General features: G+C 36.5%; 1 pseudogene; it reads left to right on the plus strand.

Annotated features, from left to right (window-relative positions):
- The first annotated feature begins 4,377 nt into the window (after nt 1–4,377).
- Nucleotides 4,378–6,252, plus strand: part of LOC109084038 — a 25,535-nt pseudogene continuing 23,660 nt past the window's right edge.

The following is a 6,252-nucleotide window of genomic DNA, read 5'->3' on the forward strand; positions in this document are numbered from 1 at the left end:
TTAAACAATGTCTTATTGACTCTGACTTTTGATATATTGCAACATATGGAGCACCAGTGCCAATTTTACATTATTTTTCGCTCCCGGGAGTTGTTACATATTTTAACTCATTGCTCTTGTCTTTGTTTGCTCTTTGATTCTTCCTTGATTATGCAAAACCAACACAGTGTGATGTGAAAGGGCATGTGATCTCTTAGTTGGTTAACCTTTCCTCTTGGATGCTCGTTTGACATTGAGCAATGTGGTGGATTCAGCTCCTCACCAGCCTCTGTGCTAATGAGGCAATTAAATCCCTGGTGTCGTGGTACAGAGGGCTGGGAGAGAGGGAAGAAAGGGAGTATGCTGTCTCAGCAAAAGTGGCCCAGAGCGCCCATTAAATTCCATCTGAATGCAGATATGGAGCTCCGCTGGGTGCCACACAGTCTTGTCACATGTCCCATGAAGTACTCGAACTGAATCTTGCTAGAGATTCCAATCCATCCAGTGGATTGTGGTGTACTTTTTTTTTTTTTGTGAAATTAATAGGGTTTTTGCATTGAGATTCGGATGTTAGTGTAAGAACAGGCCCTGATCAGCATGCATCACTACTATGATGATAGCTTATACCAGGTGTGTCCAATCTTGGTGCTGCAAAAGATTCTAGTAATCTTGAAGACCTTAGTTCGAGGTTTGGAACTCAACTATGCAGAAGAGTGGCCCTCCAGGAGCAGGACTGGACACTTCTCACTTGGATGTAAGTTTACAAATTTGTGCGGCTTCCCCAACTTTAAACCTCAGACATGCTAGAAGATACAACAGGTGGGAGAACATAGGAAGAGGGACTCAAGGCATCTCGAGGTGCCCTCTTTTGACTTTTTGTTCATCCAAAAACACCCTAGCAACCACATAACAGTTCACTTACAACTAGAGTGCACTTAAAACTACCAAAACTCTGTCACATGCCCTTATCATGTCCAAGCTCCACTTGCACCCTTCATATTTAGAAAATGTGGTTTACAGCTCATGCAAGTAAATAAAGATTTTCAACAGCAAGATTGGTGCAAGAATTTCCATCTTTTTAAATTGTGGTTAATGCTGCTTTGCAATTTGTGCCATCCCTCTGTCTGTGGGCAGGAATACAAAATTTGTAGTTTTAACAAAAGCCCACCACAAAACGTCATTTTGACAGACTTAATCTGACAAATAAGTTGATCTGGGTCCAGAGTACACTGTTTATTTACATATACTACAGACATTGTACCAACACAAAGTTGGTCACTTTCACTTTACTGTTTGAAAATAGCCTTATCCTTTAAGCTAGGTAAGGAACTTTGTGGGGACAGTAGCATTTAAATCACAGATGGTGACCAGCAATGTCTTTTCAGCAAGGTACTACTGGTGACAACCTTGCTTGATCACTTATGTAGTCTCTGATGTACTGCAGAGTTTGGGTCCCACAAGCAAAACAGTAGGCAATCAAAAAAAACATTGTGCAAAGAGCAGTGCTGGTACCTTTTTCTTTTCCTGCTGATGTTATTTGTTATAAGCAGGTCCTGAACCAGGTTCTTGTAGTTGTCACAGCAAGTGCTGCTTTTCTTGGGTGTAGAGTAGTCACTAGTAAGTGGATGACATTTCCCAGGTGCTGAGCGTCACAGTCTGTGTTTATCTGCCTCAGACAGTTTAGCACAGCATCTCCTCATGGTTTCTGTCTTTGGGTCTGTGTGTACTTGGCTATTTAGGGAGCGTTTGACCTAGGCAAGTGGCCACTGAGCCCTCTGCTCCCTCGAGGAGAGTGTTTTTACCTTCCCTCGCGCTACCTCCATGACTTATTCATAGCACAGAGAGAGCCGCCACACTTCAGAGAAAAAACGCATACCTATGTAAACAGCAGCATCTGCACCTCAGTGGGCAGGAGAGGATTTTTTTTAGGATTTCATCTTTTGTTACTCACCTCATTTTGACCTCTACAGCACTTTAGTGACAAACACACTCCAGGACAGTATTGCAGATAGGTTTCTGTCCCCTCTGGGCTGATATTATTCAGAGTTAGATACTGATTGTTTACACTGCACCGCAAGTGGAGAATTGTGGAAATAAAGTGCCCCCTTTTGTGCAATTTAATTACAGTGACATCAATTAGCTGCTAGCAGTGTGGTTCACTGTAATGTTATGCCATGACGTTCACATTAGGGCGCCAGGCTAATGTGTTTAAACCAGACACAATTAAAACGAGCGCACTGCCTGATAATGACAGGCTTACAGCTACTCTGAAGGAATTACGGAGTATAGCTGTCTGTCTTATAATGTGCAGCTTATCCGACAGATTCCCTCTCTTTTGCTGCCGGTAATGAATGGCTGGTGTGGCATGTCTTTAGGCACAGTGTATGAAAGGCAATGTCTTGTGCTTAACGATGCTGAGCAGGGCTCATTATCACCACACAGGTGGGGCCTGGACAGGACACGACAGGAGAAACTGTCAAGAACAGACAGAATTGTCTGTCTTGCATGACGCAAGATTGTAACTACATTGTGTTGTTATGTCATCTTCTGCAGTCAATCTGTTAAAGTGGGTTAAATATTTGATGCCCATTAGTAATATTTTTTTTTTTTTAGATTATTTTGGCATAATTATTATTTTAATGAAACTGCTTCACTGCATATTATTTGAACAAGTTAATTTTGAGTTTCCTCAAAATCAAAGTAATATGGTGCAACCAATCTGCAGTAATATGCAGAAAAATAATAATTAAACAGGAATTTATATCATAGATTTTTACATCCTCATGACTGTGTCAAGGTCAATAAGTGTCTTAAAATATGAGATATTTTGACCTTTTGTGACAAGGCAAGTTTGGTTATGACTGTAAAATGTCATGTGGTGCGACTCTACAAAAATGATATCTATAAATAAATAAATCATTATCTTTATCCTGAAAAATATATTTTAAAAACACTTTTGAAAATGATATGTAAACAGTTATTATACTTTATGGTTGCAGCACATTATATATTTTAGAAATGATACCACATGACATTTTTTTTGCTTTTCATGTCTTTTTTTTTTTTCAGATGCATGAAATTAACATAAGTACATTTCTACACTGTAAATAATTTCTAGCTTATTCATTAAAAAACAAGTCCAGTTTCTGCCTGGTCACTGACTCAGCACTCAGCTGACTAAACACTCACTGACTCAGCTATGACTACAGAAAACAAAAATAAAGAAATTAACTTAAACAAAAGTATAAACAAGAGGACAATTCTAGGAGTAAATAACTGGAACTGGAAACAGAGAAAAGACAAAATTGAAATCAAGAAAGAAACCAAAAAAAGGTTTGAGGAACTAGAGCAAAAATAAAGACTGGAACTAGACTAGAGCAACATTACAGAAACAAAGAAAACCTAGTAAACTCAAAAGGAAATAAATACAATGCTAGAACTGACAGTAATATTAAATATAACACTGCTAATAAGGCAAGGAAAGGCACGTTTATTTATATAGCACATTTCATACAAAATGGTAATTCAAAGTGCTTTACATAGTAAAATAATCAAAAACAATCAAAACAATAAAACAAGGAATTTAAACTGATTTAAAAAATTATTTAAAATTAATTTAAAACAGTTAAAAATAGAAAAATGATTATACATAAAATACAGTGCAATCAGTTTGGATGTAGCACAGTGCTCATTCTATAAATGCACAGCTAGTCAACAGGTCAATAAGATACGGAGACCCGCACATGCCATGCAGGAAAAAATTAATAAATTGTGCGCACGATTTACAAATTCGTTCCCTCGATGTACTAAAACGTGCACATGATTACTATTTCATTCCCTCAATTTATAAATTGTGCACACAGTTTATAAATCTAGAGAACGAATTAGTAAATTGCGCACACGATTTAGCAAATCGAGGGAACGAAATAGTAATGGTGTGCACGTTTTAGTACATCGAGGGAGCGAATTAGTAAATCGTGCGCACGATTTATTTATTTTTTGTTCCATGCCATATAATAAGACCTATAAAAAAACAATAAACTAGCAAGAAATTAGAAAACAGAAAACATCAATAAGAAAACATTTCCTTTAATTGAAGCCGCTTTAAACTGAAAGATCTGTGTAATTAGCTTTTGTCTGTTTTCTTGACCTCATGCTAGGCAAATAACTCATCCATGGTTGCCTTTAGGGTCTCAGAAAACCCTGTGGGGTGATGTATACCCCCTATTGATCTCTGGATCACATGATCTGGATCAATACCCAGAAATCACTGCCCTGTATTCAGTGCCAGAGAGGGGGACGGAAAGGCGGTCTGGCTTGTAAATGTTGACTGTATGACGCAAGGATGGGTCCTTGAAAGTTCTCTGGTTTGCAACAGCTGAGCACATCAATGCTATCATGGTAAGAAGAAGGTCATCGGTCCACCACAGATGTATTTATGGCCCTGGAGGGCATTCGGGGAAGTTGCTCCCTCCAGAGTTTCACAGAAACATCCGACTCCATTCCAAGGTTCTGCTCTGTATCACAGTGTTCAGCTGTTTCATTAGAAAAGACTTGAATTGAAGTTGAAGCACCTTGGAGAGTTAGATGTATGTCTGGCTTTAACAATGTAAGACATTACATGCTCTTTGGGCATTTCCAGACCTGACTTTGGAGTCCTGGTTGTAATGAGCGATAGACGTGCTGGTTAGCAAAATCTAACAATCGACTTGAAGATGGATTGACAGCATGGTACCTTTTTTGCTGCAGCATCCGTAACAGACACATTGAGGCATGAAAGGGACGGGAATATTGACCAGCTAGTAACTGTTCTAGACTTCTGCCTGCACTCTACCACATCAAATTAATTCCAACAACAGCATCCTCATTGTTGTGGAGAACTAACATGGTTAATCTGCCCTTTTAAAGTCAGAATTAACTGCATTTAATGTAATCTTATTGCATTTTCCTTTGTGCCCAACTTTTCCATCAACATGTGATAACTTGCTCTACCTCTACCGTCTTTTGCGAGTAATTAATGTTAACCATTAGTCAAAGAAATATTTTACCAATGTTTTAGGTCTCATTCTGCGATAGATTAATTCATGATGGATCAAATCTAGACCCTACATCTTTTTAGTATTGTGTTTTATTATGAAGCATGTCAAATTTCCAACATAAAATGGATTATGAATGCAATTTATGTTGACTTGAAATGGTGCAATGTATGTTTTTGGCCAAGCCATTCATGGGTCTGCTAACAAAACATTGCTCTATTTCCACATTCTTCCACATCTTCACCTTTCATCTGATTGATAGTTCATAAATTTTTTAGGGCTGTCAAATGATTAATCACGATTAATCACATCCAAATTAAAAGTTTTGTTTACATAATATATGTGTGTATACGTGTATATTCTATTATGTATATATAAATACACACACATGCATGTATATATTTAAGAAGAAATATGTTATGTTTTATATATTAAATTATATTTATATATAATATAAAATATAAGAATATAAATATATAAATGTATATACATGTAAATATTTTCTAAATACATAATTTATGTGTGTGTATTTATATATACATAATAAATATACCCTGTACACATACATATATTATGTAAACAAAACTTTTATTTTGGATGTGATTAATCGTGATTAATCATTTGACAGCCCTAAAATTTTTAGGAATTAAAAGGTTAGTAAATATGTTACTATATATCAAATATGATCCATCAATCTTTAGAGGAATGTTTCTCTCAATCATCATTGTATTGCTTTGCCTTATACATTATGACTCCACGCCTCCATAATAAAAACATAAAAATGTTGATTTATGTTGATAAATCTATCAACATAATGATCAAGCTATAAGAATTTAATCTTTTTGGACACATGAATATCAGCATCTGCACCAAACTGCTTATTTTTGCTCAGTTTGTGACTTTACATAAAGTTGCTCCATATTTTAAGTTGCTCTATATCATACTTTATGAGCCATAAAAGCCTGATGTACCGAATATGATACAAAACACTATATTTTCCCAACCCTCCCTTCAGTGCCATTGCCACTCACCTTCTCTGATTCTCTAGCATTTTATTCTATATTTAGTAACTTCTCACAATTGATTCAGAAGGATATTCCTGCGGCACAGATAACAGCATTTAACCCCTCATGTCAACAATTCAAAATATGAAGGCATTAGTGTCGAGATGCATGGGGTTTTCAAAGACCCTATTATTATTATTATTATTATTTTCGTTTTCCATTTTAAATTTATA

This window comes from Cyprinus carpio, unplaced genomic scaffold (genome assembly GCF_018340385.1).
Source record: "Cyprinus carpio isolate SPL01 unplaced genomic scaffold, ASM1834038v1 S000006481, whole genome shotgun sequence".
Classification (NCBI taxonomy): Eukaryota; Metazoa; Chordata; class Actinopteri; order Cypriniformes; family Cyprinidae; genus Cyprinus; species Cyprinus carpio.